Here is a 21,866-nt window from a genome sequence, read left to right as displayed (position 1 = left end):
ATATGTTGTTGATGAAATTCCTCCATTTTTGTTTTTCTGGAAAAGTATTTCCCCTTCATGCTTAAAGAATGTTTTCCCCAGATAAGCTACTCTAGGGTAATAGTTTTTTTTTTCTTCAGCACTTTAAATATGTCATACCACTCTCTCCTGGCCTGTAAAATTTCCACCAAAAAATCTACTGCCAGATGTATTGAAGCTCCCTTTTATGCTATTTGTTTGTTTTCTCTTGCTGCTTTTAAGATTATTTCATCAGCCTTGACCATTGCAAATTTGATTATTAAATGCTTTGAGTCAGTCATCATTGGGTTAAATCTGCTTGGTATGCTATAAACATTTTGTAGTTGAATTTTGATGCCTTTCTCTAGGAGTTCTCTGATTTTATCCTTTTGAATAAACTTTCTACTGCTATCTCTTTTTCTGCATCCTTTATAAGACCAATAATTCTTAGATTTGCCATTTTGAGACTATTTTCTCAGTCTTGAATGAATGCTTCATTGTTTTTTATTCTTTTGTCTTTTCTGACTGTGTTTTCAAATAGCCTGTAATCAAGCTCACTAATTTTTTCTTCTCCTCGATCAATTTTGCTATTAAGACACTCTGATACATTCTTACGTCAATTGCATTTTCCATCTCTAGAATTTCTCCTTGATTGTTTTTAAATTATTTCAATCTTTTTGTTACATTTATCAGACAGAATTCTAAATTCCTTCTCTGTGTGATGTTGAATTTCTTTGAGTTTCCACAAAGCAGCCATTTTGAATTGTCTGTCTCAAATGTGGTCTCACATTTGCCTCAGTCTCCAGGATTGGTCCCTGGTGCCCAATCTAGTTAGTTTGATGAAGTCATGTGTTGCCGTGATGTGATATTTGTTGGTGTCTAGACATTGAAGAGCTATTCCAGTCTTCATAGTCTGCGCTTGTTTGTACCCGCCTTTTCTGGGAAGCCTTTCCAGGTATTCACAGAGACTTGGGCCTCAATCTGAATGATGCTGCGGTTCTGATATACTCTTAGAGGCACTACCTTAGTGGTCTTGGGTAAGATCCAGAAGAATTATCTGTATTAATAAGCAGAGACTCTTGTTCTCTTCCCTTACTTTCTCCAAACTAATGGAGTCTCATTCTGTGTGCTGAGCCACCTGGAGCTTGGGTTTGGGTGATGAAAGCACCCCTGTGGCCACCACTACTGGGACTATTCTGGGTCAGACCTGAAGCCAGCATGGCACTGGTTCTTACTTAAGGCCTACTATAACCACTCTCTGGCTACTGCCTATGCTTACTCAAAGCTCTAGGGCTCAACAGTGAGAAGGTGAGGAAGCCAGTCAGGTTTATGTCCTTCACTTCATGGTGGCAAGTTTTCCCTAGCCTTGGGTGGGTCCAGAGATGCTTCTTAGAGCCAGGGATTTGTGTTAAGAACCTTAGAAATCTAAGTTATTCTATTCTACTGCACCTAAGCTGGCCCCTCTAACCACAAAACAAAGTTCATCCTACACCGCTCTCTCCTTTCTATGGGAAGAAGAACCTCTCCCATTGGCCGCCACCACCACCAGCCCATGGGGAGTTCTTCCAGGCCACTGCTGATGTTCACTTAAAACCAAGGGCTCTTCAGTCAGCTTGTGGCGAATCCTGCCAGGCCTGGTACTCATCCTATAGGGCGATGGGCTCCCCTCTAGCCCAGGTCAGGTCCAGTAATTCTGTCCAAGACCATAGGCCTATACTTGGGGACATCAGGAACTTGCTTGACTCAGCCACCTTACTGTGGCTTAGCTGGTGCCTAAGGTGCAAGACAAAGTCCCCTTTACTTTTCACTCTGTTTTTCTCAAGCAGAAGGAGTCTTTCACTGTAGTCACCACAGCTGAGCATATGTTCATTGACACTTTTAATCCAACATATCTTAGAGTCTCACCCAAGTCCCATGGCATACTACCTGCATATTGCTATTGCTTATTCAGGACCCAATGGCTCTTTATTCAGAAGATGAAAAATCCTGCCCAAACTGCGTTCTTCCTTTCAAGGTACTGGGTTCCCTTTTGACCCATGGTGTGTTTAGAAACATTATCTGGGAACTAGCAGCTGGAATGGGAGCCTCATGACTCTGTACATTGCCCTGTCCTACTATGGCTGAGCTGGTTTCTGAGATGCAAGAAAAGTCCTCTTTTCTGTTTTCATTCCTCTCCTTAAGAAGAAAGGCATTACTTTTGCTGCTCTGAGCTGTGCTGTCTGGGGTTGGGGGAGGGGTGGTGCAAGAACTCCCTTTGCCCTGCTAGCTTATGTCTCCCTAGGTCATGTGCCACTCTAATCCACTGGCATTACACCCAGCCTAGCACTAGGAGTTGCCTAGGAATTGCAGTCTTTGTGTCCTAGACTGCCTTTCAAGTTTACCTAGAAGCTCAGAGAGCTTCAGCCCAGTGGGGCGGGGTCTGCTGAGAAACTCTAGTTCTCAATACTGGGATGAGTGACTCCTCTTTTGTTAGGGCTGGTCCAAATATTTCCTCCATGCATAGGTGCTGGCTGAGCCCAGCATGGCTTCATTCTCCACTGTGACAGGGCAGCACTGAGATCAATGTAAGGTCTCCCAGTCATTGTGTTCACTCTTTTCAAATTACACAGATTCTCTATCCCAGCTGCAGGACCTATGCTGGACAATGGTAAGGGGTAGTGTTCGTGACTCAAGACTGTCTCTCCGACCTTCTTTAATGCCTCTTTTGTCTATATGAAGTTAAACCCAGGTACTCTGGTTGCTCATCTGATTTTTCTTTCTTGTGATGGTGCTTTTCTGTGTGCAGAGAGTTGTTAAAATTTGGTGTTCCAGGAGCGGGGATGAATGTTGCAGGCTTCTATTCCACTGACACCATAATGGAGTGCTCCATTAGCACTTGGCATTGTTCAAAGTTCCAGCTTATCATTAGTTCTCTGACATCACTCTGGTGGAGGAAATGGTGGGAAGGTTGTCTCCTTACAGCAGGGCAAATGTCGAAGTCTAGGTTCTCCACTCTTTGTTTTTTTTTTTCTTATGAAGTAGAAGTAAAACTGTTATTTTTCCTTTGTTGTTTCGCTACAGTAAGATTGCTATTGTCTCAAAGTTTTCTCTTATTAGGCTTCTTTTTTCTGGTCCTTTAGCTAGTAAGAACAAGCTTTTGTTGGGATTTTTTTTTTTTTTTTTTTTTTTTGCCTGCACACACTGTATTCTTTAGAACCCAGTCTGGGGTGTTTTGGGTAAAAAAAAAAAAATTAGGTACATCACCACAGTGTTGTCTTTTGGACTCCTTGTATGCTAGCTGCTTTACATTCCTCTCTTACCCTTTAAAAATTATCTCATGTTGTTTTATAAATATATTAATATTATCCAGGTTTTAGTAACCATACATACTAGGAGGAATAAAAGTTGTTTCTGGTCCATCTTTTCTACAACCAGTGCTCTCAAAACCTTTTTAAAAATGCAAGACTAAACTCAATCGCAATAAAGATTACTGTTTTTATTTAACATATTCTTCCTTTCCTATCCAAATATATGCACTAAAAAGTGTTGTATTCCTGAATAAACAAATTATCTCTGAGAAAAATTTATCTTTAATCTGCTATAGTAACACTCAGAAAATTGCTTGCCCAATTCATCAGATTGCTGCTGGAAAAAACATTAATTTTCTTTTAAGCTTTCTAATTTACTCTTTCGAATTAACTTAGAGTGTAAGACGCTCTGATTGAATAAAAATGAAAGTGATGTGTCTAAAGGTAAATTATAAGTTTGCTCGCAGGCTAACTCTTCTGTGGCAAAATTTTTTCCTTGCTGTAGTTTATTTAAGAAGTGGGAAAAAGCTAAGGAAAAATTACTAGAATCAAGTTAAGTTCATATTGAAATATTTCAAAACCAGTCATGAGATAGTCCTGGTTATCATTGTTGATATTAACTCTAAAATATTCAGCATGCTAAAAAAGTACAATGCAATGGATTCTAGTGTTAATTCTGACACCCACAAGCCACATGACTTTTGTATACGTACTTTTAAATTGGAGTAATGTGTGGCTGCTTCATAAAACTGTTGTGAAGAATGAGCAATATATACTTTAATCTCTCTGAATAGTAAAAATTTCAACAGAAATGCAAATATGTATAAAATAAATATAACAATACTTTTTCAATCACAATTTCATCTTTGTTGTGTCCATCAGACCTACAATTAACACAACGTAAAAGAAAAATGGGCTCAATCATACTGCACACACCATTCTGCCATGTGTTTTTTTAAACTTACCAATGTGACCATCTTTCCATTTCTTTCTTTCTCTCTCTCTCTATACACACACACACACACACACACACACACACATGCATATGTACATACATACATACACACATAGATGGCATCACTGGTAAGTTATTACTGTTATTGAATTAATACCATATTGGTGGACTTTTAGATTGTTTCCATATTTTAATATCATAAACTGCTACTTAATATTATTAAAACCATACTCAGTTCCCTGACCCTCATAGTATGTCTCCTAAAGACTAGCTGATGTTTAGCTAGCTTATTCTTATTACAAGTTTCTCTAACTTTTCATGGTTTAATTATTTACCAGAACTACTTATTTGTAAAAACGTATCTCTTATTCTCAATTGCCACATAGAAGATCATCAACTTCAAAAAAGGCCTTGGATGTCTCTATTTTTTCCACCATTCCAACTGCTTTCTTTTATATCTTCTGTTTATATGTAAACCTAAGTTGACATTTTTTGGTGGTTCAGGATGATCACTAATCAAATATTGTATGATTCTAACATGTAGTAGGTGTTCAGTAAATTTTCACGGAACAAAACTCGGCTATTATTTGAATGCCTAATGTATTTATAATACTATCCAAGTGATCTCAGTAAATAAGAGATCTACAATTTACTCCACTCTCTCATCCCCACAGTGCTAACATATTAGTTGAAATAATAGCTAATAGCTAACATTGCAAAACCACTATGCTTCTGTCACTGTTTTAAGTATTTTATATGCATTAACTATTTTAATATTCTCAACCATGCCATGAGGTAGAGTCTATTATTATTTTAATCTTATGAATGAAGACACTAAAGCACAGATAAATTAGGTGATATGACTGAGGTCACACAGCTGGTGAATATTGCAGATAACATTTAGACCCATAAAATTTGACTTTAGAGCTTGTGTTTCTGTCTTTATTGTTTGTTACTATGTTGCAAGATATGTGCACATAGATTAATCATTTACTGCCTTGATTTTGATGTAAGTGTATTCAGAAAGGCATTTAACAAGGTTGAAAATGATAAGACTGAAAAACATTGAGAAATATGCTTGGGATGACAGTATAAAAATTTGTTTTCTTAATGACTTTTCAACCAGACATACACTATGTTCATTAAGAAATTTATATCAACCAGAAGGTAAGTTTTTCAAGATCTCTTTTTGCCTCCAACCTCTTAAATGTTTTTTAATCAATCCTAAAAAGAAGACAATACATAGTTACCCAACCTGTTGATGGCACAAAGCTGGAAGAAACAATAAACATACCAGTAATAAGAACGAAACTTGCAAAATAATTGCAAACAGCTTTATAATCTTAAAGTTATAATTTATATGGCTTAGAATTTTATTCTTCAATTTGAAATGTCTAACATATCAATAAACATTCAGATTTCATCATTGAACACGTGTTTATTGTATGCATACATTAAAAAAAGTAAGAAGATGCTTGACATAATTATTTATTCAACAACAAATAATATCTCAGAAGTCATATGTATTAGTGCATAATTACACGGTTATAAAGAACTGCCCGATACAGGGTAATTTATAAAGAAAAGAGGTTTAATTGACTTACAGTTCAGCAGGGCTGGGGAGGCCTCAGGAAACTTAAAATCGTGGCAGAAGGTGAATGGGAAGAAAGGCACCTTCTTCACAAGATGGTAGGAAGGAGAAGTGCCAGAGACACTCAATCTACAAATGTAGGTGTACTTGTGTGAAAGCAGATCTATGAGCAAACTGTAGCCATTCATTTAGGAACAATCCACTTAGAAATGAGAAGTGAAAATCTAATGCTTTCCGCAGTGATGAGTCTACCATACTAAAATTTCAGTTTACGTTTGTCTCTGATTTTAGTTTACCTTCTACCACAGGGTAAACTCTATATTACTTATTATTTCTGTTTACCCATAGTATCTGTGATCTCAAGAACTTTTTAAGTGGTTGGTAGCAAGATATGGAAGAATAACCATGGATAAAATTGTCAGAAATGCTCACTTTAATATGGGAAGTACCTCTTAGGCTGCACAAAGATGAAATTGACTGTTTCACAATGTGTTAAGTTCCTTATGACTGACAGGGTTCTAATGTAAATTGGATGACCAAATTTAAGAACATTGTAGAAATTACAAAATCACTAAATTGATTTTTTAAACTATATGACTATATGGCTTTTAAAAAATTTGTACAAATTTGAGGAATGTAAGTGCATATGTTTACATAAGTGCAGTTTTGTTACATGGATGTATTGTATAGTGGTGAAATCTGAGCTTTTAGTGTAACCATCACCTGAATAATATGCATTGTATCCAATAAGTAATTTCTCAACCCTAAATCCCCTTCCACCCTCTCAACCCTTCAAGTCTCCAATACCCATTGTTCCACACTCTGTGTCCATGTGTACACACTATTTAGCTCCCACTTATAAGTGAGAATGTATTTGACTCTCTGTTACTGAGGATTTTCATTCAATATAAAGGCCTCAAATTCCATCCATGTTGATGCAAAAGTCATAATCCGTTATTTTTGTTGCTGAATAGTGTTCTAATACTATATATATGTATAATGTAGAATGTACAGATACTACGCTGTAGTGTGTATAGAGTATATACTCTATATACCATACTATACTATATATACTATACTGTATGTAGTATACATAGTATATACATATACATACACACACTATACTATAGTAAATGAATATATATATATATATATAATGTAGTATATATGTGATATGGTTTGGCTGTGTCCCTATGCAAATCTCATATTAAATTGTAATTCCCACAGTCCCTACATGTCATGAGTGGGATCCTGTGGGGGGTAATTCAGTCATGGGGGGAAGTTTCTCCCATGTTGTTCTCATGATAGCGAGTAAGATCTCACGGGATACGATGGTTTTATAAGGGGTTTCCCCCTTTGTGCAGTTCTAATTCTTCTCCTTCCTGCCGCTACGTGAACAAGGGCATGTTTGCTTCTTCTCTGCCATTATTGTAAACTTCCTGAGGGCTCCCAAGTCATGCTGAACTGTGAGTAAATTAAACCTTTTTTCTTTATAATTGCCCAGTCTCAGGCAGTTCTTTATAGTTGCATGAGAATGAACTAATAGAGTAAATTAGTACCATACAAGGTGAAGTGCTGCTATAAGGATACTCAAACACGTGGAAGTAACTTTGGAACTGGGGTAATAGGTAGAGACTGGAAAAGTTTGGAGGGCTCAGAAGAAGACAGAAAAATGTGGGAAAGTTTGGAACATCCTAGAGATTTGTAGGGCTCAGAAGACAGAAATATGTGGGAATTTTTTTAACTTCCTAGAAACTTGTTGAATGGCTTTGACCAAAATGCTGACAGTGATATGGACAATGAAGTCCAGCCTGGAGTGGTCTCAGATAAAGATCAGAAACTTTGTGGGAACTTGAGTAAAGGTCACTCTTGCTATGCTTTAGCAAAGAGACCAGTGACTTTTTGCCCCTGCACTTGAGATCTGTGGAACTTTGAAATTGAGAGTTATAACTTAGGGTAGCTGGTAGAAGAAATTTCTGAAGCAGCAAAGCATTCAAGAGGTGACAGAGTGTAAAGATTTGAAAAATTTGCAGCGCGATGATGCAGTAGAAATGGAAACCTATTTCCTGGGAAAAATTCAAACCTGTTGCAAAAAGTTGCGTAAGTAATGAGGATCCAAATGCTGACTGACTGGACAATGGGGACAATGCCTCCAGGGTGTGTCAGAGACCTTCATGACAGCCCTTACCATCACTGTCCGGGAGGTCTAGGAAGGAAAAATAGTTTCCTGGGCCAGGTACCCCTGCTCTGTGCAGCCTCAGGACTTGGTGCCCTGCATCCCAGCTGCTACAGACCTGGCTAAAAGGGACCAATGCACAGCTCAGGCCGTTGCTTCAGAGGGTGCAAGCCCTAAGCCTTGGCAGCTTCCAAGTAGTGTTGAGCCTGTGTATGCACAGAAGTCAAGAACTGAGGTTTGGGAACTTCCGCCTAGATTTTAGAGGAGATCGAAATGTCTGGATTTCTAGGCAGAGGTGTGCTGCAGGGGTGGAGCCCTCACGGAGAATATCTGCTAGGGCAATGCAGAAGGGAAATGTGGGGATGGAACTCCCACACTGAGTCTCCAATGGGCACTGCCTAGTGGAGCTGTGAGAAGAGGACCACTGCCCTCCAGACCCCAGAATGGTAGATTCACCGACAGCTTTCACCATGAGCCTGGAAAAGGTGCACACACTCAATGCTAGCCTACGAAAACAGCCAGAAGGGGGACTGTCCCCTGCAAAGCCACAGAGAGGGAGCTGCCCAAAGTCATGGAAGCCCGTCTCTTGCAGCAGTGTGACCTGAATATGAGACATGGAGTCAAAGGAGATCATTTTGGAACTTTAAGGTTTAATGAGTGACCTATTGGATTTCAGACTTGCATGAGGCCTGTAGCACATTCATTTTGGCCAATTTCTTCCATTTGGAATGACTGTATTTACCCAATGCATGTACCCCCACTGTATCTAGGAAGTAACTAACTTGCTTTTCATTTTACAGACTCATAGGTGGAAGGGACTTTCCTTGTCTCAGATGAGACTTTGAACTTGGACTTTTGAGTTAATGCTGGAATGAGCTAAGACTTTGCAGGACTATTGAAAGGGCATGATTGTGTTTTGAAATGTGAGGACATGAGATTTGGGAGTGGCCGCAGAGGAATTATATGGTTTGGCTGTGTCCCCACACAAATCTCATCTTAAATTGTGTTTCCCATAATCCCCACCTGTCATGGAATGAACCTGGTGGGAGGTAATTGAATCATGGTTGGGGTTTCCCCCATGCTATTTTCATGATAGTAAGTTCTCATGGGATCTGATGGTTTTATAAGGGATTTCCCCCTTCACTCGGCTCTCATTCTTCTCCTTCCACCATGTGAAGAAGAACATGTTTGCTTCCCCTTCTGCTATGATTGTGAGTTTCCCGAGGTCTCCCCAGCCCTGCAGAACTGTGAGACAATTAAACCTCTTTTCTTTATAAATTACCAATCTTGGACAGTTCTTTATAGCAGCATGAGAAGGGAATAATACAATATGTTTAACATTAGGTAGGTGCAAATTTATTGTGGTTTTTGCCATTAAGAATAATATATGTAGTATACATATAATACTATATATATGTACTATGTATAGCACATATAGTATAGCACATATAGTATAGTATATATATTATATATACTATATTATAGTAAATAACAAGAAAAATAATTATTTGGAAAATCATAAATTTTGCTTACTTAGAAATTGGATCTTTATCACAATCTGCTTTTTCCCTGAGAGTTCATGATAAAAAGTAAATAATAAATGCTATGCTGAAAAAATCTCCAGGGATGTAATGTGAATTAATTGGGAAAAATGTCATGAAAAATACTCTCATTGATACAATTTATAAAACTAAGAAATGTTGATATTACTATTTGGAAAATGTGTGATCATTGTGAATTATTAAAAATAAAATATTGTTACAAGAACATAAAATAGTTCGATTGTCACCCTCAATGATAGTGTTTTATCACCACCCTATCATAATGCAATATGAGTCTACAATTTTAGAAATGGGTCTTATGAAAGGTTATTAAATGTACCTATTGCCTTTAGAGTCCTTCTGAAAGCCCACTTCAAACATTATCCAGTAGTCTTTAATAAACATTTTGAGATTCAAGATAATCTCCTCCCTCTCACCCCAGGGGGAAAAAAGATTTTTCTTTTGGCTCCTTAATTCACCTTTGACAAAAATGTTTGAAAATTCTGTCGACCCTATTGGGGAGCTTAGCCTTTTACATAAATCTCTAAGCTACCTTTTTCACCTAGCTCAAACTTTCAGTTCAGAGCACATTTTTCTTGATAGCCCGTGCATTGAGTTAAATTTACAAGAAATCAATTACAGTATCAAGGAAAGCTTCTTTCCATGCGTTTATACAAAAGTTGACTAGAGTCACTCTGCTAGTAATCAAAGAACTATTGGTAGTGTACTTCATCCTTTAGGTACTTTCCAATATTTGTGATCCAGAAAAATGCTTTCCTTCACCCCGATTGCATTATTCTAGTGCTACTTTGTCTCTTTTCTCTAAGTTTACAACTTTTTGTTTTTATGTGTTTTCTAGATTTTCTTGTTCATGCACCAAATTCTTTTTTTATCACATTTCTACCCACTATTATATTAAAATAAATCTATGTAACATTATCTGTTACAATTTTTGTACAATTAAAATAGAGTTTTCATTCTTTTCAAATCTAAAAAAGCTTACTCTGTGTACACACACACACACACACGTATATAAAATGACCATTGTATCACATTTAGTTTCTCTATCATTTTAGATGAATTCATTCATAATTAATTTTATTTGGTTTACCTGTCAAATATCAAGTTTAAAAACTCCTCTACATAACATTTAACACTTATATGACTTTGTACTCAAGATGCTCACAATAAGAGAAACATAACCAAGTAAGTTCTAACAACTACAAAATATTGCTTTAGCAAGATTTATTTCTGTACAAGTAAATTTTGTTTGCCACTTTCAACTATACAAAATAATTTTTGGAAGAAGTGTATTTATCTGAAGCTATCTAATAAAAAAAAGAATCAAGTCCGGGAGCGGTGGCTCACGCCTGTAATCCCAGCACTTTGGGAGGCCGAGGCGGGCAGATCACGAGGTCAGGAGATCGAGACCATCCTGGCTAACACAGTGAAACCCGGTCTCTACTGAAAATACAAAAAATTGGCCGGGCATGGTGGCGGGCGCCTGTAGTCCCAACTGCTTGGGAGGCTGAGACAGGAGAATGGCGTGAACCCGGGAGGCGGAGCTTGCAGTGAGCCAAGATCAGGCCACTGCACTCCAGCCTGGGCGACAGAGCGAAACTCCGTCTCAAAAGAAAAAAAAGAGAATCAAATTGTCAAATAGAGTTTGAACAGCTAATCTTTTTAATTTCCTTAACTTTTGTCATTTATTTTATACATTGAATATAACCTCTACCCTTCAATATACAGTTTTCTTCTAGATATTGCCATTTGAAAGCCTCACACCACTCTCAAACTTAAAATATATAAAATTAAGCAACCCAAATGTCCAATGATGGAAATTGGATAAACAAAATATGGTATGTCCATGGAATGGAGTATTATTTAGCCTTTAAAATGTAGAAAATCTTGTCACATCATGCTACAACATGGATGAAACTTGAGGACATTTATGCTAAGTAAAATAAGCTAGTCACAATAAGACAAATACCGTATGATTTCAATTACTTGAGGCATCTAAAAGAGTCAAATTCATAGAAACAGAAAGGGGAATAGTGAGTACCAGGGGATGAGGGGAGCAGAAATTGGGGAACTGTTGCTGAATGTGTATAGAGTTTCAGATTTGCAAGACGAAAATTTCTGAGAACTTGGTTGCACAACAATATTAATATGCTTAATACTACTGAAGTGTACATTCAAAAGTGGTTAAAATTATACATTTTATTACATTTTAAACTAAAATTCTGACAATTATATATGAGATAAATTATATATTAAAATAATATATGAATATTAAAATAAAATTTATATTATTCAGTCAAATCTTTTTTTTCCCCAGTCTTCATCTAATGGGCATACCTGAGTTGAACAAGCTAGAATCATGAGTCACACTTGATAAGTATCTCCCCTTCATTTCTCACCACCAATTTAGCACCAATTCCTGCCTAATTTTCTTTCAAAACATTTCTTGAACATGTTCATTTACTTTGAGTTATATTGCTCCAAACTTTATGCAAACCATTATTATTTTGTGTGCAGTATCCTAGTCTGTCTTCTAACACTAGATTTTTCTCCACTCCAAAACGTTATTCTCACAGTATTCAATATCTTAAAAACTGTGGTTAACTGGTATATGTCATGCCATTGAATAAATTCTCCTATGGTTTCCCTTTGCTCATTTAAAGTCTTAGAGGCTTCAGGTCTGTACACCAGACTAATCGCATGTTATTCTCACCCTCACTCTTCGCATTTCTGCCAGACTGGTCTTTCACTTCTTCCAAGATGTCACATTTTCTCAATCTCAAGGATTTAATTCTTGGTGTTTCCTCTACACTAGACTACTTTGGAAAAAATATATTCATTTTTTTCTGATCTCATCTTATGTAACTTCCTCAGATGGGTTTCATTTATACACTAAAAATTGTAGCTCTTGTTTTAATGTAGCATACACAAGTAAAAGTACACAAATTATAAGTGAAAAGCTCAACAAGTTTTTCAAATGAAAACAACCATATTAACCACCAAGTCAAAAAACAGAAGGTCTCTTTTGTTTTCCTAGAAACAAACTCCTCTCTAAACAGCATAAATTAGTTTTGCCTTCATTTTCAATTTTGTAAATGGAAGATTTCTATGTGTACCCTTGCACAGAGATTGTACTTAATATTGTTTATGAGATGCATGCACGTTATTTTTCTGGTTGTTGTTTCTTTTCATTGCTGTACAGACTTTTAGCCTATGAACAAACCAAAATATGTTACTCCATTCTACTGTAGATAGACATGTACACTGTTTCCAGATATCCTTATCAAGAATAATGCTGCTACAAATATTTTTAACATTGTTATGTGGTTTTTTGTGCTCAACTGTGGAAATTTCTGTTGAATATTTGCTGAGGAGTAAAATTAGTAGGCCACAGAATATGGTGTTGTTAATTTTTAGTAATACAGACAGTTTTCCTAAATGTTTTACCAATTTATACTCCCACAAGTATTATATAAGAGTTACAGTTGCTGCATATCCTCACAACACTTGATATTTATAGTGTTTTTCATTTTTGCAATTCTGTTGCATAAGTAGTTAAAATTTGAATTTTCCTAATAATTAGTGAAATTGAACACCTTTTTATGTGCATATTGATTATTAGGATGCACTTTTTCTGAAAGGTCTATTAAAGTCATTGGACCATCCTTAAATTGGTGTTTTCTGTTTTTTTCAAAGTTTATTTTTCTTATTGATTTTGAGGAGGTATTTATATATTCTGGATATATTAATATGCTGAACACTACTGAAGTGCACATTCAAAAGTGGTTAAGATGGTAAATTTTTATTACATTTTTAAACTAAAATTCTAAAAATTATATATATTAAAAATAATATATAAATATTAAAATAAAATTTGTATTCTTCACTCAAATCTTTTTTTCCAAGTCTTTCTCATCCAATGCGTATAACTGAGGTGAACAAGCTAGAATCACATTAGTCACACTTGATAAATATCTGCCCTTCACTTCTCACAACCAACTTAGCACCAATTCCTGCCTAATTCTGGATATATGTGCTTTATTGTGTGTGTGTATTAACAAATATCTTGTCAAACAATATCACTGGTATTTTTACTCTCTGAATGATATCTTTTTTTTTTTTTTGAAACAGAATCTCACTCTGTTGCCCAGGCTGGAATGCAACGGTCCTATCTTGGCTCACAGCAACCTCCCCGTCCTGGCTGCCAGGTTCAAGAGATTCTCATGCCTCAGTCTCCCGAATAGCTGGGATTACAGGTATCCACCACTATGCCTGGCTAATTTTTGTAGTTTTAGTAGAGACAGGGTTTCACCGTGTTGGCCAGGCTGGTCTCAAACTCTTGACCTCAGGTGATCCACTTGCCTGGGCCTCCCAAAGTGCTAGCATTACAGGCATGAGCCACTGCGCCTGACCTCTGAGTGATGTCTATTTATAAACAAATATTTTTAATTTAAGTATGGTCCAATTTATATTTTTCTGTCTGTGGTTAGCATATTTGGTGTCCTTTTTGACATTTTTTGCCTAACTCCAATGTGTGGTATATTCTATTTTGTAACAACTTAATCGTTTTAAGCTTGCATTTAAATTTGCAATATATTTCATATTTGGTTTTGTACATGAGAATAAGTAGCCTCAAGATTATATTTTTTAAAAAATAATATCCAATGTGACACAGCACAGTGTATTCAGAAAAGCATTTATTCTCTACACCAGAGCAGTGTTACTTTTGTCATGAATGGATTGACTAATATAGGTGTAGATGTATTCATGAGTTCTATATTCTGGTCCTTCAGTCTATTATATCCTTGCACCACCAAACATACTTAACAATTGTATAATATTAAAAATAAATGATATATAGATGTTTATATTGTCCAACTTTGTTCTTCTTAACCAAGATTGCCTTGATAATTGTTGGGGCCATTTTGTGTTTATTTTAAAAAGCTCTAATTTTCTACAATAAAACATAGTGGCACTACTTTTAAAACTTCATTATTAAGCATGGTGTTTACTATTGGGTTATGTAGATAGTCCTTATTGGATTAAAGAACTTTCCATTTCTTCCTAACTGTATTTTTTGTGTTGCTATGATTATGTATTATTTTTAGAAATTCTTTTATTTTTTTCTGTTGGGTTGGTGGTACTGTGCCCTTTGTCATTTCTGAATGTGTTTATTTGCATCTCCTTTTTTTTATGTATTGGTCTAGCAAGTGGTCTATCAATCTCATTTATTCTTTCAAAGAACAATTTTTAGTTCTGTTGATCTTTTCTATGGTTTTTCACACCTCAGTTTTATTCAGTTCAGCTCTAATTTTGGTTATTTATTTTCTTCTGCTCGCTTTGGTATGGTTTGCTCTTGCATTTCTACTTCCTCCAGGTGTGATGCTAAGTGGTTAATTTGAGATTTTTCTAACTTTCTGATGTGGTTATTTAGAACTATAAATTTTTAACACTGCTTTAGCTATGTCCCAGAGATTCTGGTATCTTTGTTTCCACTAGTTTCAAAGAATTTCTTGATTTCTGCCTTAATTTTATTGTTTACAAAAATCTTATTCAGGAGCAGGTTGTTTAATTTTCATATAATTGTGTAGTTTGAGAGATCTTCTTAGTATTGATTTCTATTTTTATTGCACTGTGGTCTGAGAATGTGGTTTGTATGATTTCAGTTTATATGAACTTGTTGAGAATTGTTTCATGGCCAGGCATGTGGTTGATTTTGAAGTATGTGCCACATGCTGATGAGAAGAACATATATTCTGTTGTTGTTGGGTGTAGTGTTCTGTGGTTGTCTGTTAGATTCATTTGGTCAAGTGTTGAGTTTAGGTCCTGATATCTTTTTAATTTTCTGCCTCAATAATCTAATACTGTTAGTGGGGTGTTGAAGTCTCCCACTATTATTGTGTAATTATCTAAGTCTCTTTGTAGGTCTCTGAGAACTTATTTTTATAAATCTAGGTGCTCTAGTATTGAGTGTGTATATATTTAGGACAGATAAGGCTTCTTGTTGAGGAAGACTTTCTATTTAACCCTTTATCATTATATAATGCCCTTCTTTGTCTTTTTTCATCATTGTTGGTTTAAAGTCTGTTTTGTCTGAAATTAAAATAGCAACCTCTGCTTTTTTTAATTTTCCATTTGCATTGTAAATTATACTCTGCCCCTTTTACTTTGAGCCTATGTGAGTCATTGCACATGAGATGGGTCTCTTGAAGACCATTGTGTTTTGATTCTGTTTTTTTTTTTTTTTTTTTTTTTTTTTTTGTGAGACGGAGTCTTGCTCTGTCGCCCAGGCTGGAGTGCAGTGGCCGGATCTCAGCTCACTGCAAGCTCTGCCTCCCGGGTTTACGCCATTCTCCTGCCTCGGCCTCCCTAGTAGCTGGGACTACAGGCGCCCGCCACCTTGCCCAGCTAGTTTTTTTGTATTTTTTAGTAGAGACGGGGTTTCACCGTGTTCGCCAGGATGGTCTCGATCTCGTGACCTCGTGATCCGCCCACCTCGGCCTCCCAAAGTGCTGGGATTACAGGCTTGAGCCACCGCGCCCGGCCTGTGTCTTGATTCTTTATGCAATTTGCCACGCCGTGCCTTTCAAGTGGGGTGTTTAGCATGTTTACATTTAAAGTTAACAGTGATATGTTAAAATTTGATTCTGTCTTCATGTTTTTAGCTGGTTGTTATGCAGACTTGATTGGGTGGTTGTTTTATAGTGTCAAGGGCTTATGTTCTTATGTGTGCTTTTGTGGTGTTCAGTAAGTCTTTCATTTCCATGTTTAGCACACTCTTAAGGACCTCTTGTGAATCAGGTCTGGTGGTATTGAATTCCCTTAGCATATGCTTTCCTGAAAAGCATTTTATTTCTCTTTCACATATGAAGCATAGTTTTGCTAGATACAAATTCTTGGTTGGAATTTAGTTCTTTTTAGGATGTTGAATATAGGCCTCCTATCTCTTCTGACTTTTAGGGTTTCTGCTGAAAGGTCAATCATAAGCCTAGTGGGGTTCCCTTTGTAGCTGCCTGGCCCTTTCTAGCTGCCTTTAATGTATTTTTTCTTTCATGTTGACCTTGGAGAATCTGATGACAATTTGTCATGAAGAGAAATGTCTTGTATAGTATCTCATAGGGATTCTCTGAATTTTCTGAATTTGAATGTCATTCTCTAGTGAAGCGGGGGAAATTTTCAAGGATAATATCTTCAATATGTTTTCCATGTCACTTACTCTCTCTCCCCCTCTTTCAAGGACACCAATGAGTTGTAGGTTCGGTCTTGTTAAATAATCCTATATTTCTCAAGATTTTGTTTAGTTTTTATCCCTTTTTTTTTCTTGATTTTTTGTCTGACTGAGTTGATTTAAAGAACTGTTCTTCGTGCTCTGAGATTTCTTTCCTCAACTTGATCTATTCTGCTGTTAATACTTCTGATTGTATTATGAAATTCATGTAGTGATTTTTTTCAGTTCTATCAGATCAACTTTGGTTATTTCTTAAAATGAATATTTCATCCTCGAGCTCCTGTATCATTTTATTGGATTCCTTAGATTTCTTGTTTTCAGTTTTGACTTTCTCCTGAACCTTGAAAATCTTCCTTGCAGTCAGGATTCTAATTTCTGTGTCTGTCATTTTAGCCATTTTAGCCTGGGCCAACACCACTGCTGGGGAGCTAGTACAGTCATTTGGAGTTAAGAAGACACACTGGCTTTTTGAGAAACCAGAGTTCTTGCACTGGTTCTTTCTCATCTGTGTGGGCTATTGTTCCTTTAATCTTTGAAGTTGCTGTCCAGCATATGGGGCTTTTTTCTTTTATATCCTTCGATGCCCTTGGCAGTTTGATTGTGGTATCAGCTGGGCTCAGTCGACTGCCTTTGTTTCTCAATGATTTCATGGGGCCAACACTCAGCTCAGCACTCCTGGACTGTGTGCTCCAACATTTGGGGAGCGGTACTAGGCCAGGGGCTTTGTTTTCTGTCCCTTCAAGGTTAAGCACCTGCTGTGCTGAAGGGGCTGAGGTGTTCCAAGTCCCCTGACAACAACACTACAATGAGTGCCAGCAAAAACACTTCATTGAGGAGGTGGCAGAAGTGCCCACATCCATGTGTGCACCAGTAGCAGTGGTGTAGCAGGGTTAGCATGTGCTGGAGGAGTGGGGCAATAGTGATGAGGTCTGCATGCATGTGTGCCAGTGGCAACAGAGTAGTGAAGTCCCTGTGTGCACATGTGCCAACATACTGGTGGAGTGAGGCTGTGGGTGAGTGTGCCCTGGCAAAGCAGTGGGAGAGGCTGCAGTTGGATGCTCATTGGCAGGGTCTCATCTGTTAAAGATCTCTGATGGTTAGGTGGAGTCTTCTGATGAAAAACTATGGTGGCAGCCACCATATAGTGCCCCAGTTAGGCATCTGAGGCTATGCCACAAGAGGGCACAGCCAAGCAAGGAACATGGGAGAGGCCAACAGACCTGATGTCACTGAGATCAGACAGCCCCAGCTGCATGGGCAGGACCACCCTGTTCTGTTCTTGTCCCATAGTCAACAAAGGCCAAAACTACCTAGAGGAACATGATGGGACTTTGGAAATGGGCATCCCTGACCATGCTTCACTTCAGATGCAGGAGAAGCCTGTAGTCTTGTCTCTGCTATCTCTCCAAGCAACTCTCTCCCTGTAAACTCAAAAGTCTATAGGGATTGAGGGGTCTACTGAAGCTAGCATTCTGGAAGTCTGTGGTGACAGTGGACCACTCCTCACTGATTTAATTCACCATTTCCCCAGGAGCAACTGGTGGCCAGGAATGAATCCTGGTGCTCATCAGTCCCATGCAGGGTTCACAGCTTCCTCCTCCTTTATTCTGTAATCTGCATCTTTCCTCCATCCACTCTCAGTGCCTTCCTTCCAAAGGTCAGCTCAGAGTGTGCCAGTTTTCTTGATGGTCTGGTCTTTCAGTGGGAGATGCTCCTTGTGACTTCATCTAGTCAGCCATCAGAGACTCTTAAGAACATCTCTATGTATACAAACTAGAAAACCTAGAGGAAATGGATAAATTCCTGGAAACATGCAACCTCCTAAGATTGAACAAAGAAAAAATTGAAACCCTGAAAAGACCAATAACAAGTTCTGAAATTGAGTCAGTAATAAAAAGCCTACCAACCAGAAAATCCTTGGACCAGACAGATTCACAGCCAAATTGTCTACCAGATGTATAAAGAAGAGCTGGTACCAAACCTATTGAAGCTATTTCAAAAAAATCGTGAAGGAGAAATTCTTCTCTAATTCATCCTGTGTGGCCAGCATCTTTCTGATACCAAAATCTGGCAGAGACACAATGAAAAAAGAAAAATTTAAGCTAATACCCCTGACGAACATAGGTGCAAACATTTACAACAGAATACTAGCAAACCAAATCCAGCAGCACATCAAAAAGCTAATTTAGCACAATCATGTAGACTTTATTCCTAGTATGCAAGGTTGATTAAACATACACAAATCAATAAATGTGAATTATCAAGTAAACAGAACTAAAACCAAAAACCACATGATAATATCAATAGATGCAGAAAGGCTTTTGATAAAATTCAACATCCTTTATGTTAAAACCCATCAACAAACTAGACATTGAAAAAAAATCCCTCAAAAGAGGATATACACGCAGTCAAAAAGCATATGAAAAAAAATGCTCAACGTCATTAACCATTAGAGAAATGCAAATCAAAACCATAATGATACACTAACTTATACCAATTAGAATGGCTATAATTAAAAAGTCAAAAAGTATCAGATAATTGCAAGGGTGTGGAGAAAAGGGAATGCTTATACACTACTGGTGGGAATGTAAATTATTTCAGTCACTGTGGAAAGCAGTTTAGAGCTTTCTCAGAGAACTTAAAACAGAGCAACAATTCAACCCAGCAGTCCAATCACTGAGTTAATACCCAAAGAAATATAAATTGTTGCATCATAAAGACACATGCAGGTGTATGTTCATTGCAGCACTATTCACAACAGCAAATACATGACATCAATCTAGCTGACCATCAATAGTGTACTGAATAAAAATACATTGAACGTATGCACCATGGAATACTACACAGCCACAAAAAAGAATGAAATTGTGTTCTTAGCAGAAAGATGAATGGAGCTAGAGTACATTTTCCTAAGCGAATTAACACAGAAGCAGAAAAGCAAATGCCACATGTTCTTATTTATAAGTAGGAGCTAAACACTGAGCACTGATGGACACAAAGTTAGGAACCATAGACAATGGGGATTACTTGAGGATGGAGGATGGGAGAAGGGTGAGGATCAAAAAGCTATCTATCAGGTACTGTGTTTATTATCTGGGTGATGAAATAATCTGTACTTCAAACCTCAGCAACGTGGAATATCCCTATGTAACAATCCTGCACAGGGACCCCCTGACCCTAAAATAAAAGTTGGAAATAACTTTTTTTTTTTCTGTATCTATCAAGACAAATATGTGATTTTCTACTTTAAAAAATGTGATGAATTGTATTGGTTGATTTTAAATCATCTTTGCATTATTTGCATATACTTAGTTGCTCATGTTGTGTTATTTATCTATGCATCACAGAATTTTTCAAAGGTTTTCCACTCATATTTATTAGATATATATTTTCTAGAATTCCTGTTTCTCAGGTTTCAAGATCAAAGTCATATTTCCCCATAAGTGAAATGAGAATTATTCAGTGTTCTATATTTATCATGTTCTTTGAAAATTTTGTAAAACATTAGTATAATTTTTTGACTAGAAGTTTTGCAAAAACTCATCATTGAAACTACTTAAGACTGGAATTGTTTTTTTTTTTTTTCCAAAGGTTCTTAATGGCAGAGTTAATTCATTTAACAGACATGAAGTACTCACATTTTCTATTTCTTATAGTTCAGTAAATTTTTTTTTATCTAGGTGCTTACTCATATAAATTATTAAAATTACTAAGATAAAATGTTCATATTGTCTTATTTTTTGTATGTGTAGGACAAATCCTGTTTTATTTCTGATACAATTTTTGTCTTCTCTCTTTCTTGATTTATCTGCCAGAGTTTTCTCAATTTTATAAATAATACAAGATGGTCATTGCTTTTCTCATGCTATATATGTGTGTGCATATATATGTGTGTGTGTGCGTGTGTGTGTGTGTGTGTGTGTGTATATATAAATCCTAGTAGGTTAGTTACACTAACATATTTTTTCTCCTTCATGAACATGTTGGTTGGGTGTCCTTCTGTCTTTGCATCCATTAGGCTTAGTCCAGTCTGCAAGTTAGAATCAGATTTTCTCCAGGTTTTTCTCATTTTCCTTCAACTGGCAAGCATTCTGTGCATGTTCTACTTGTGTCAGATCGCAAAAGCGCAAGTGGGGAAGGAGAAAAGTCCAATGTTTTCTTAAGACTTAGATATGGATGAAACACAAAATCATTTCAAACCACATTCTCTTGGCTAAAGCAAGTCATAAAGCCAAGCAAAAATTCATGTGGTGAGGAAGTAATCTTTGCCTGTGGTGGAAGACAGTGTAAAGTCACAAAATAAGTGATAAGCATGTCCAGTTCTATTAACTGAGAAAGAGAAGAGTTGTCAGCCACCATCCAATTCATCACCTTATTCTTGTCAAATAATTAAATTTTGGCTTTAGTTATTTTCTTTTTTGAACATTTGTATTTTATCATGTATTTTTGTTGTTATATTTATTTATACCTTCCTTCTATTTTTTATGGATTAGTTATTTGTAGTTTTTGTCTCGATTGTATTGTTGTAAGCTTAGATTATTTGATTTTTCCTGCTTTTGTATCAAATATGTGCACAAAGGAAATAAAATTCCCTCAGAATGATGGTTTAACTTTATCCCATAACTTTTAATATATTGTATTTTTATTATTATTCAGTTAAATTATTTTCTAATTTATCTTGACGTTTCTAATTGGCCTATATTTAATCATCTGAGGGGGAATGTACAGCTTGATTTCAAAAAATAGGCAATTACATTGTCTTATGGGGATTCTGACAATTACTAAATACCTATTTTAATTTTGCATTCTGTAACTGAGGAAATAACCACAGGATGTGTTTGATACCAACTGGACCCACTTTTCATGGATGTGAGATAAAATTCCATTGATCATCTGACATCCATAAGCTCCTACTATAACTGGTAGGCCATAATGATGTTTGGAGTCCCCAGGTATTATTTCAGAGTCAGAGTTTAGTAGTCTCTACAAGGTATGATTATTTCCTCTTCTCCAATGCACAGTTACCTTGGTAAAAGGCCAAAAGTCCCCTTGAGGAAGGCTGGGAGAAAG

The sequence above is a fragment of the Papio anubis genome, chromosome X (assembly GCF_008728515.1).
Source record: "Papio anubis isolate 15944 chromosome X, Panubis1.0, whole genome shotgun sequence".
Taxonomy (NCBI): domain Eukaryota; kingdom Metazoa; phylum Chordata; class Mammalia; order Primates; family Cercopithecidae; genus Papio; species Papio anubis.
This window is presented reverse-complemented; position numbering follows the sequence as displayed.